General features: G+C 34.2%; 1 long non-coding RNA gene across 1 annotated transcript in view; it reads right to left on the bottom strand.

Moving 5' to 3' along the window:
- Window positions 1-13,200, bottom strand: part of LOC110256457 — a 377,287-nt gene that overhangs the window by 188,077 nt on the left and 176,010 nt on the right. The window lies entirely within an intron of this gene.

Below are 13,200 nucleotides of genomic sequence, written 5' to 3'. Positions count from 1 at the left end.
CAAAAAAATGTTTTCTTAGTTACAAGGATCTAAAATTTACTTCAGTTGTAGAAGTTCTGACATTTTATAAATAAGGGAATTAAGAGTTTTAAGTAAGTAATTTATAAGTAAACAGATATGCACAAGAAACAATTTGGAAAGGGAGAGAGAAAAAAATTAACAATGTATAGCCTCATTATAGTCAAGTTTTCACAGGTGAGATATTCTGAAAAGTAAATAAAAAAGTAGTAAATAATTCATGCAAATGTATAAAACCATTAATAAAATATATCAACATATAAATATACAAATAAAGCATATCAAGGTAATTTAGGCAGAATCCCTTTAGCATTTAAACAAAACAACAAATCTATTTACCCAAACTTTCTCTTTCTCTCTATCTCTCCCTCTCTCAAATAATATAATTCCTCTTTTCAGGGCTGGACCTGTGGCATATGTAGGTTCCCAGGATAGTGTTTGGACTGTAGCTAAAGCTGTTGGCCCTTGCTAGAGCCACAGCAATGCCAGATTCGAGCCATGTTTGCTACCTACACCACAGCTCATGGCAATGCCAGATCCTTAACCCACTGAGAATGCCAGGGTTGAAACCTGTGTCCTCATGATACTAGTCATTTATGCTGAGCCCATGATGGAAACTCCAATATAATTCTTTGCTTTTACTGGTGATAATATTTTTAAAATATTTTTGTATTAAATATTTGTTCTATTTTTAAAATAAATAATTTCTTCTGATTAAATAAATCAGCATTCTTTTATTCCTTATCTTCTCACTACATATTACTTGTTGATAATAAGAGGTACAGATTGCAAACGTATAAAAACTGATATCAAGTGTTGAAGAGAACTGCAAGGACAAAAACTTTAGTTATCTTACAGTTTAATAAAAATAAACAACTTGTTGAAGAGACATATAAGAAATAAAGAGAGAATAGGTAATGTATGAAGGGGCAGAGATTGCCATAGAACTTACAAAGATTAAAAAGATTTAGTGAGAAATATTATGAATAACTTTTTTTAAATAAATTTAATAATTTGAATAAATAGATAATTCTATTATCTACCAAAGCAGTTTACCAAAATTGAAGAAATAAAAAGCCTATATAGCTATACGTATATTTAAAAAATGAATTGATAACAAAATTCATGTCACAAAGAATATAACAGATCAAATGGTTATAAACTATATCAATTTTTTTTTTGTCTTTTTGTCATTTCTTGGGCCGCTCCCGCAGCATATGGAGTTTCCCAGGCTAGGGGTCTAATCGGAGCTGTAGCTGCCAGCCTACGCCAGAGCCATAGCAACGCAGGATCCGAGCTGCGTCTGCGACCTACACCACAGCTCATGGCAACACCGGATCAGTAACCCACTGAGCAAGGGTAGGGATCGAACCCACAACCTCATAGTTTCTAGTCTGAAACGTTAACCACTGCACCACCATGGGAAGTCCATTACGCCACGAAGGGAACTCCCTATATCAAATTTTTAAGGAAGAAGTAATTCAAATTTTATAAAAGCTCTTTCAGAAAATAGAAGGGGAAGAATCAGAATTTATTATAAATACAGTCTTTTCGTCCACAAAATTTATAGTGAACATGTGAGATGAGGAACGTGCTGTTTCTGCTTAAATGAAATGTATCCTTACGATTTTAGAAGCAGGTACCTTTCTGACATTTGTTCTAATAAAATGCTTTTAGAAGTATCCACTGTAGTCTGCATTTAATTGTTGGTGATTAATAGATTATTTATTATGACATATGTTCAACACTCTTCAGAAACCTGAGGCAATCCATAAATATCTCTTTACTGAAGTCCTACAGCAGATAATTACTTTCATTTAGGAGATACTCATTTCATTTGATAACTTTTTGTATGAACAATTCTTACAAACTGGTACCTGAAGATATCAATGATAAACAGTGATTCTGTCTCAGTATTGCACAAATTATTTAAGAGAAGCTTAAGAGATTATTTTTTTAAATACAATATATTTCACAACATATGTATTTCATAATAAATTTATTTTATTATATATTTAGATAATATAAATATTAAGCATGCATCCACATGGAAAAGGCAACTCAGAAAGAATCAAGATTCATGTAAAATAATCAAAGCAATTTATGAAAAACCAATAGCAAATATAGTACTCAATGGACAAAAGATGGAAGCCTTCTCACTATAATCTGAAACAGGACAAGGATGCCCACTCTCACCACTTTTATTCAACATAGTATTGGAAATCCTAGCCACAGTAGACAAACAAAAGAAATAAAATGTATCCAAACTGGAAGAGAAATGTAAAATTGTCATTGTATGCGATGACAGGATACTATTTTCAGAAAACCCTAAGGACCCCACACAAAAACTATTCAAACTGATCAATGCATTCAGTAAAGTGGCAGTATACAAGATTAAATCCAGAAATCGGTTGCATTTCTGTATACTAACAATAAACATTATAAAAGTAATACAAAAATATAATAACTTTTAAAATTGTACTCCCAAACTTAAATACCTAGGAATAAACCTGACAAAGGAAGTGAAAGTCTTATACCATGAGAACTATAAAACATTAATCAAGGAAATTAAAGAGGATTCAAAGAAATGGAAAGATAGCCCATGCTCCTGGATTAAGTGAAACAAGTCAGAAAGAGAAAGACAAATACCATATGATATCACTTATGTCTGGAATCTAATATACAGCACATTACCCTTTTCCATGGGTAATTACCCATGAGAGAAGAAACTCACAAACTTGGAGAACAAACCTGTGGTTGCCAAGAGGAAGAGGGAGGGGGTGGGATGAACTGGGAATTTGGGGTTAATAGACACAAATTATTGTATTTGAAGTGGATAAGCAATGAGATCATGCTGTATAGCACAGTGAACTATATCTAGTCACTTGCGATGGAATATGATGGAGAATAATGTAAGGAAAAGAATATATATATATGTAAATATAAATGTGTATATATATATGTGTGTGTGTGACTGGGTCACTTTGCAGTACAGGAGAAATTGACAAACACTATAAATCAACTACAGTGGAAAAAATTAAAACCTTAAAAAAACAGCTATAATCCTAAAGGAAATGCAATTTATGGAGGAGTTTAATCATTGTGGCATAAATATTTTTGAATAGTTGAAATATATTTGTTGAGTACCTATCATATTTTGCATAATTTTTGCAGGATGTTAATAACTCCTTGTTAGCAATGACTTAATGGCCAAATATTAATGAGTACATTAGTTACTATTTTCAACTCAATAGTCCTTTTTTTTTTATTTATTTTTTTTTTTAGGGCCTCACACACAGCATATAGAGTTTCCCAGGCTAGGGGTCTAATTGGGAGCTGTTGCTGCCGGCCTATGTCAGAGCCACAGCAATGCCAGATCTGAGCCACGTCTGCAACCTACACCACAGCTGAGGCAATGCTGGATTCTTAACCCACTGAGTAAGGCCATGGATTGAACCTGCAACCTCATGATTCCTAGTTGGATTCATTTCCACTGCGACAATACAGGAACTCCATCAACTCAATATTCTAATTGTTTTCAATTTTTCACTAGGAAATTATGCAATATTTTATATGGCCAAGGAGGTAAAGGACTTATATGCCAAGAACTATAAAACATTAATCAAGGAAATTAAAGAAGATGTAAAGAAATGGAAAGATATTCCATGCTCCTGGGTTGGAAAAATTAATATGGTAAAAATGGCCAAAGCAATCTACAGATTCAATGCAACCCTACCAAATTACCCATGACACTTTTCACAGAACTAGAACAAACAATATAAAAATTTGTATGAAACCAAGCAGGAGGCATCACTCTCCCAGATTTCAGGCAATATTACAAAGCCACAGTCATCAAGACAGTTTGGTACTGGTACCAAAGCAGACAGAATGACCAATGGAACAGAATAGAGAACCCAGAAATAAACCCGACACCTATGGTCAATTAATCTTTGACAAGGGAGGCAAGAACACAAAATGGGAAAAGATAGTCTATTCAGCAAGTATTGCTGGGAAACCTGGACAGCTGCATGAAAATCAGTGAAACTAGAACATACCCTCACACCATGCACAAAAATAAACTCAAAATGGCTTAAGGACTTAAATATAAGACAAGACACCATCACACTCCTGGAAGAGAACATAGGCAAAACATTCCCTGACATCAACCTTAGAAATGTTTTCTCAGGTCCCCCGTCTCCAAAGCAACAAAAATAAAAGCAAAAATAAACCCATGGGACCTAATCAAACTGACAAGTTTTGCATAGCAAAGGAAATCAAAAAGAAAATAAAAAGATGAAGTACAGAATGGGAGAAAATAGTTTGAAATGATGTAACTGACAAGGGCTTAATCTCTAAAATATACAAACAACTTATAAAACTCAACAGCAAAAAAGCCAAAAACCCAATTGAAAAATGGGCAAAAGACCTGAATAGACATTTCTCCAAGGAAGATATACAGATGGCCAATAAGCACATGAAAAAATGCTCAACATCCCTGATGATTAGCGAAATGCAAATCAAAACTACTGTGAGGTTCCACCTCACACCAGTCAGAATGGCCATCACTAATAATTCCCCAAATAAGAAATGCTGGAGGGGTCATGGAGAAAGGGGTTGTAAGCTGGACAACCACTATAACGAACAGTGTGAGGGTACATTAGACAACTATACATAGAACTATCATATGACCCAGCAATCCCACTCATGGGCATAAATCCAGACAAATTTTCCTTTAAAAGACACATGCACCCACATGTTCATTGCAGCACTATTCACAATAGGCAAGACATGCAAATTCAAATGTCCATCAACAGATGACTGGATTAGGAAGCTGTGGTGTATATACACAATGGAATACTACTTGGCCATAAAAAAACAACAAAATAATGCCATTTTCAGCAACATGGGTGGAATTAGAGACTCTCATACTCAGTGAAGTAAGTCAGAAAGAGAAAAACAAATACCATACGATATCAATTACACATCTGGAATCTAGTATAGGGCACAAATGAACCTTTCCACAGAAAAGAAAATCATGGACTTGGAGAATAGACTTGTGGTTGCCAAGGGGAGGGGGAGGGAGTGGGGTGGATTGGGAGCTTGGGGTTAATGGATGCAAACTATTGCCTTTGGAATGGACTAGTAATGAGATCCTGCTGTGTAGCACTGGGAACTACGTCTAGTCACTTATGATGGAGCATGATGATGTGAGAAAATATAATGTATACATGTATGTGTAACTGGGTCACCATGCTGTACAGTAGAAAAAAAATTGTATTGGGGAAATAATTAAAAAATATAATTAAAACAAATATATATATTTTTTTAGGGCTACACCTGCAGCATATGGAGGGTCCCAGGCTAGGGGTCTCATCGGAGCTATTGCTGCCGGTCTATGCCAGAGTCACAGCAATGCCAGATCCAAGCCGTGTCTGCGACCTATACCACAGCTCAGGCAACTCCAGATCCTTAACCCACTGAGGGAGGCCAGGGATCAAACCTGTAACTTCATGGTTCATAGTGGATTCGTTTCTGCTGTGCCACTATAGGAACTCCATCAACTCAATATTCTAATTGTTTTCAATTTTCCACTAGGAAATGATACAATATTTTTTATGTTTATGCATAAACTGTTCTATATTTCCAATTTGTTTTTGTAAACATTCTGGAATAGGATTAAGAACATTGCCAAAATTTAAAATTAGCAAGATAAAGGACATAACACACTAGGGAGACTATGTATACTGCTGAAATAATTTCCTAGTAACTGTTAGCAATTTATAGCCCCATCATTAAATTGCAGTCCTACCAACAAGAATTTTCATAGGGGAATAATACTTTATAGTTGAATATATATATATACATATATATATATATATATATATATATACACACCAAAGGTAAAGTATTATATTAAAAATACAGACAAATAACTCATCAATAAGATAAAAAAGGGAGATTTAGAATCAGGATGGAGAATTAATAGCTGTTAATTGTGCAGGGTTAAGAAAATTAATGTACAAACAATATCTCAATTATATTACAGTTTATTGAATATAAGTTATAAATCACTAAAATATAAGCTAGAAAGCAGTGTCTCCCATAAGGTAAAAGATACATATCTCTAGGAAAAAGATACTACTTCAAACTTGGACCATTGAAGTTTTTGTGGAAAAGATGAAACTTGATAAGTCTTTAAAAATTTCATAGTATTTTTCACACAAAATATTAAAGATTGAGAATTCATGATATTAAAAATAATAATTTTTAAAAGAGGAATAAGACACTGCAAAATGTTTAGCTTAGAAAGATATTTGTAGAAGTTAATAGCATAGATTCTGGAAAGAAACTTTCTTCAAACCCAGCTCAGCTAAATTCTCTCTCTGTGACGGAACAATTTTAACTTACTAATTTATGTTTTTCTACTTCTTTTTAGGGCTGCAACTGTGGCATATGGAAATTCCTAGGCTAGGAGTTGAATTGGAGCTGCAGCCAGACTATGCTGCAGCCACAGTACTTCCAGATCTGAGCTGCATCTGGAGCCACATCTGTAACCTATGCTGTAGTTTGAGGCAATGTTGGATCCGTAACCCATTGAGCGAGGCGAGGGACTGAACCCTCATCCTCACGGACACTATGCTGTGTTCTCAACCTACTGATCCACAATAGGAACTCCTAACTAATATTTGCCTCAGTTTCCTCTTACATGAAACTGAGAATGTAAATAGTATCTGCCTGTTTGGATAATGATTAAATTAAATGAGGATTAAGTTAAATGTAAATGAGGATTAAAATTTTAATATGTGTAAAGAACTCACATATAGCCTGACAAATGTTATCTATTATGTATGGCTGGACATTATTATGACTATCATCATCATAATCACAATTGTTACAAGTAGATAATTTGTGAAAATAAAATCAGAAGATATATTTTAACCTAATGGAAGGACTAGAATAACAAATTTATTAAATTTTCTTTTAATGGGGAAGTAATACAATCTTTTTAATAGTGATGTGAGAACCAAAACTATGTTTTTACAAGATGATAAGAAATTCTGTTCCTAGCAAAGTGCAATAGTGGGCTCATCATCACTGAATTAACTGTCCTTACCATGTTCCACGTTATTCTGCAGCAACTGCATTGACAGAACTGTGGAATGGTCTTTTGAAGAATTACACTGCCAGTTAGGTGGCAAATCTTGCAAGACTTGAGAAAGGTTTTCCAGGAGTTGGCAAATGCTTTGAATATCTTCCAATATATGCTACTGTTTCTGTAATATTGAAGATTCACGGGCCCAGTGTCATTCCCCTAAAAACCCTTAGAAAATTTAGCCTCCTGTGTTAATAACTTTATGCTCTACTGGCCTAGAAGTCTTGGTCCCAAAGGGAGGGACACTTGCAGCTAGAGAGACAAGAAGTCCATTGAATTAGATATTAAGATTGCTACCCGGTCACTTTGTGCTCCTCAGAAGTCAATTAAAAAGCAAAGATGAGAGTTACTCTGCTGGCTGGGGTACTTGATCCTAATTACCACTGGAAAATAAGACTGTTACTCCAAAGTGGAGGTAAGAAAAAAAATATACATGGATACAGATGACTTGTGCTGTCTCTTAATATCACTAAGCCATGTTAATGAAGGCAATGGAAAAATAAAACAACCCAATTCAGGCAGAGCTAATAATGGCCCAGACCCTTCAGGAATAAAGGTTTGGGTCACATCACAGGTAAAGAACCACTACTTTACATCATATTACTAAGTATTTTTAATTTTACTTCATAGCATTTAAGTTACCAGACATCAAGATAATGAGTAAAAAAATCACTCTTTGCATTTTCTTCTAAGGAAAGGCTTAATGTGGTTAGGTTATATGAAGGATAGAACAACATATTAGTGGAAGCATGACCTTGTTATTGTGTTTATTTGGAGATTAGGTATTATTTAAGGAGTTGTATATGGGTGTCAAATTGACAAGAGATGAACTTGTTATGGTTAATTTTCTGTGTCAATGTGGCTAAGGCACAGTACCCAGATCAAATAACTGTCTGGATGTCTCTGTGGAGGTATTTTTTAGATTAAGTTAACATTTAAATCACTAGACCTTGAGTAAAGTTGATTACTCTTCATAATGTGGCCTTCAATTAGTCTAAGGCCTTAAGAGTAAAAAGACTGAGTTCCCTGCCAGGAAGAAGGAATTCTGCCTTCCAGGCTGTCCTTTGATTTGAGCTGCATTATCAGCTCTTCTCCTGATTCTTCAGTCTACTGGTTTTCTTATTGTTCTCTGTTTCTGGAAAACCCTAACTAATACGTCATATAAGTAGAATCATGTGAAATTTGTTCTTTTATGACTATCTTATTTTTCTAAGCATAATTTCTTCATGATTCATCCATTTTGTAGCATATGTCAGAATTTCCTAGCTTTGTTTGTTTGTTTGTTTTTGCTTTTGAGAACCATTCCCACAGCAAATGGAAGTTCCCAGGCTAGAGGTCGAATCTGAGCTACATCTGCTGGCCTATGCCACAGCCCCAACAACAGATCTAAGCCATGTCAAAACGATGCTCAAAACAATGCTGGATCACTGACCCGCTAAGCTCCTTCCTTTTTAAGTCTGAATGATATTTCATTACATATATGTAACACCTTTTATCTATTCATCAATTGATGGAAACAACTTTGGTTATTTCCACATTTATGGCTAATGTAAATAATGCTGCTATAAACATGCATTTAGACATCTGTTGAGTCTTTGATTTCAGTTTTCTTGAGTATATACCCAGGTGTGGAATTGCAAAATCATTTGGTATCTTTAACTTTTTGAGGAACTGCCATATTGTATTCCATTTTATGATCCTATCAACAATACACAAGAGTTCTGATTTCTCCACATCCCTACCAACATTTTTCTTTGTTGTTGTTGTTGTTTTAATAATAACCATACAAATGAAAGTGGTACGTCTTTGTGGTTTTGATTTGCATTCCTCTAATGATTAGTAATGCTGAGCATTTTTTTTTTTCACGTGCCAATTGGCCATTTATTTATCTTCATTGTAGAAATGTGTATTCAAATCCTTTGCTAATTTTCCAATGGGGATTTTTTTTTAAGTCATATGAGTTCTTTATATTTTCTGGATGTCAATCCTTATCAAATAAATTATTTGTAAATATTTTCCAATTCTGTGGGAAAAATAGTTTTATTTTGATTCCCTAATAGAATGTCAGAGAATTATACAGAATGAAAAAAGACAATCTCTAAAAGTTTCACTGTGTATAATTCTATTCATATAATATTCTTAACCTGAAAAACTTAGACAAATAGGAAAACTTATTAGTAATTTCCAGAGTTTAAAGACTGAGTAGGAGTGGTAGGGAAGTGATTGTGGTTATGAAGGGCAACATGAGAGATTCTTGGGGTGATAGAAATATTTTGTGTCTTTATTTATCACAATATCATTATCCTGGCTTGGATATTGTACTATTGTTTTATAAGATAATAGCATGGGAGGGAACTTAGTAGAGAGCACAAGGGATCTCTCTGTATTACTTCTTTAAACTGCATGGTCTATTATTTCAAACAGTTTAATTTAAAGAAAATACTGCATGCTTCAAGTAGAGAGTATGATGTATATTGAAAATAGCAGAAGCAGAAATATTTTTAAACATAAAAATATAATCAGTTGAGCATCCTTAACTTACTTGTTTTATATAAGAAGTTTAAAAAATAGAATGCCATATGGTTAAATAAATTAAATATTTTTTATTGTGGAAATGACCTATAAGGGAGAACAAAATATCAGAATTTCAAATTAGTTACAAATGTCATTTCTTAATTTGATGACTGTGACATAAATATGTTGTTATATGATATAAAAAATCTTGAAATAGGAAACTTTAAAAATTAGAATAAAAGCAAACTGAATAAATTTGAAGTTCAGTCTGTTTTCTTACCTATTTTTTTATTTTTTGTAATTATTTTTTCAATAGTTATTTCCCCAATACAATTTTTTTTCCTACTGTACAGCATGGTGACCCAGTTATACATATATGTACACATTCTATTTTCTCACATTATCATGCTCCATCATAAGTGACTGGACATAGTTCCCATTTTTTTATGGCCACATCTGCAGCATATGTGAGTTCCCAGGCCAGGGACTGAATCTGAGCCACAGATGCACCTACACTGCAGGTGTGGCAATAGGATCCTTTTATGCAATCTGCCAAGCCATAGATCAAACCCATGTCTCTGCTGTGACATAAATATGTTGTTATATTACCCAAGTCACTACATTTGTATTCTTAAACCATTGCACCACAGTGGGAACTCCTGGGATTTTTTTATTAAATTTTAATAGTAGTTATAAAATATAAAATTATATTTATGTCCATAAAATAATCTGGGATTTAGCTTAAAATGTATAGTTATACTCAAAAATCAATAAAATAATAAGCACAAGTCCTACTTTAAAATATATTTCATAATGATAGAAAATATCATGTAATGGAAAAAGTATTTAAGTGGTAGAAATGCAAATGGTAAATTTTAATTCTCTATTTTATAAGTTTTCTCTAGCACCATAATTCTAGGCATCTGCCAATCTAATATTTGATGAAGTTAACATTAACAGAAAGATTAACTATGAAAAGTGAAAAAAAAACTGTAAGAATACCATTTATAACACATAGCACATAGTGATAAACTGTGCATTAAACTCATGATTTTTTTTAATTTAAAATTTATTTTCTGAATTCTAAGTAGGATCCTGATGATATTCAGAATCCTATGGGTTGAGCAGTAAAAACTCTAGAAGAGCACCATTCAGGACAGGAATTTACATCCTCTTCTTTCTTAATCTGTAATACCCCTATCTGCTTAAAAAGACTTCTCCCTCTCCAAAACATCAAACAAATGATCAATTCAAACTTAAAACTATTCCCAACAACTGAAACTGTAAGGTTATTACATTTCCCTCTACATTTTTCTTCTGCGGTATTTTTTTTCTCCCTCCTTTCCTTCCCTCCCTCTCTCCCTCCTTTCTTTCCTCCTTCCCTCCCTCCCCTTCACTTAGTTCTTTGTGGAAGGTAAACTTATTTGGACATAGAGTCTTAGCAAATGGATTTAGTTAAGATGAGGTCATATTGCATTATGGCAGGCCTTAGATCTAATTGACTATGTCCTTATAAAGAGAGCCAAAGAGACACACACAGAGGAACATCATATGACAAGGAAGGAGAGATTGGATTAATGTGTTGGCCTATAAACTAAGGAATGCCAGATTGCTGTTGATTACAAGAAGCTGAGACAAGGCAAGGAAAAAGCCTCTAGAGCATAGAGAGAGAATATGGCCCCACCAACACCTTAATTTCAGATTCATAGACACCTGAACGGTGAGAAAAAAAAAAATTGTGTTGTTTTAAGCCAGTCAGTAAATGATAATTTGTTACATCAGTCCTAGGAAACTAATACACATATTTTTGGCATCTTTCAATTTATTTTATTATCAGTGTTGTCCACCACAACATAGTCAGACCCTTGCCTCCTCCTTACACATACACATTTTTACTGTTATTATCTACAACAAAAAATCAGAACCTAACAAGACAAAGTTAAGTTATGCTTTAGAGTGGAAAATTATAGGAAGTGAAAATGGGGAACTTAATTTGTAGTTTGCCTCTTAATATGTTGCAGACAACCAACTTGATATTGCCAGGGGAGGATTGTAAGGTAAATAAGAAAGTATGCAGTAATATACTGTGAAACAAACTTCCAGAAATCACTGCCAATACACAGTATCTTTGAACTAACCTTAAATATTTCAGTTCCTAATATGAGAAAATACTGTGTGAAATTTTTCTGGTCTAAAAATGACATCAGGCAAGGTTGAAACCTGGAACCTGGGCCTACTGAAGGCTGGAAAAGCAGTGAAATTAACTTTGATTTACATAGGGTTTTTTGTTTGTTTGTTTCTGTTTGCCACATGCCTCACATGTGGAAGTTCTCAGGCCAGGGATAGAACCTGCACCATAGCAGAAATCCAAACTGCTGCAGTGATAATGCCGGATCCTTAACACACTGCACCATAGGAGAACTCCTTACTCAGTTCTTAAGTAATTGCTCAGTATTGGACTGAAACTGTTATCTGCTACTTGCACATAGAAATGGACAAGTATGTTGCCATTTTTCAAAACAGAGAGGAGAGGCAGAGAATTGTATAAAAATCCATAAAAAGGAAAATAAAAGCAAACTTTTTTTTTTTTTTTTTTTTTTTTGTCTTTATAGGGCTGCACCCATGGCATATGGAGGTTCCCAGGCTAGGGGTCTAATTGAAGTTATAGCCACCGGCCTACGCCACAGTCACAGCAATGCCAGATGTAAGCCATGTCTGCAACCTATACCAGCTCACAGCAACAGTGGATCCTTAACCCACTGAGCGAGGCCAAGGATTGAACCCACAACCTCATGTTTCCTAGTTGGATTCGTTTCCTCTGTGCAATGATGGGAACTCAAACAAACTTCTTAATGGACATAATAAGATCCTCTTTTTTCTCAGGTATTTTTATTGGGAAAGTTTTTGGAGATTTCAAGGTCAAAGAAACTGGATCTTATGAGTAGTATATTCTGCTTTATATAACAACATCACTCAATCTCATAATTTTCACCTAGTCTTATGTCTTACTATTTTTCTATGTCTGGGGACATCTTTCTAACGATCACGTTAAATTTTTGGAAAACTTTGCAAATTGAACCGCAAAACTATAATTCGTCATATCTCCCACAACTGGGCTTGTACACTATCTGTTGACTCAGAAACACCACCCTTATCATATTGCAAATTGACATGAATGATTAAAATTGCTAAATGGGTTCTGACTGTAGAGTGCTCAGTTTTATCTATCAAAAGAATTTTACAGGAGAAGATGTGAATTTATCTACTCCTAGCTGGTTTAAAAGGAACTGTATAGACACAATGATAGAAATTTGCATGAATAAATTCATAGAGTGAAAGATATATGTTAGAGAAAAGAAGTAGATCAGTGTAGATGGAATTAAAGGCTCATGCTTTCTCTATCTCACCATTGATACCTGCTCTTTTAGTTGACTAACAACTGATGGCTCCTATATGCTTCACAAAGTATAAATAAAAACAAAATTTATGCAAATATTTAACTAGAAATATGTATT

The sequence above is a fragment of the Sus scrofa genome, chromosome 13, assembly GCF_000003025.6.
Source record: "Sus scrofa isolate TJ Tabasco breed Duroc chromosome 13, Sscrofa11.1, whole genome shotgun sequence".
In the NCBI taxonomy this organism is placed as follows: Eukaryota; Metazoa; Chordata; class Mammalia; order Artiodactyla; family Suidae; genus Sus; species Sus scrofa.
The sequence above is the reverse complement of the archived record's forward strand: the minus strand, read 5'-3'. Positions and strand labels throughout refer to the sequence as shown.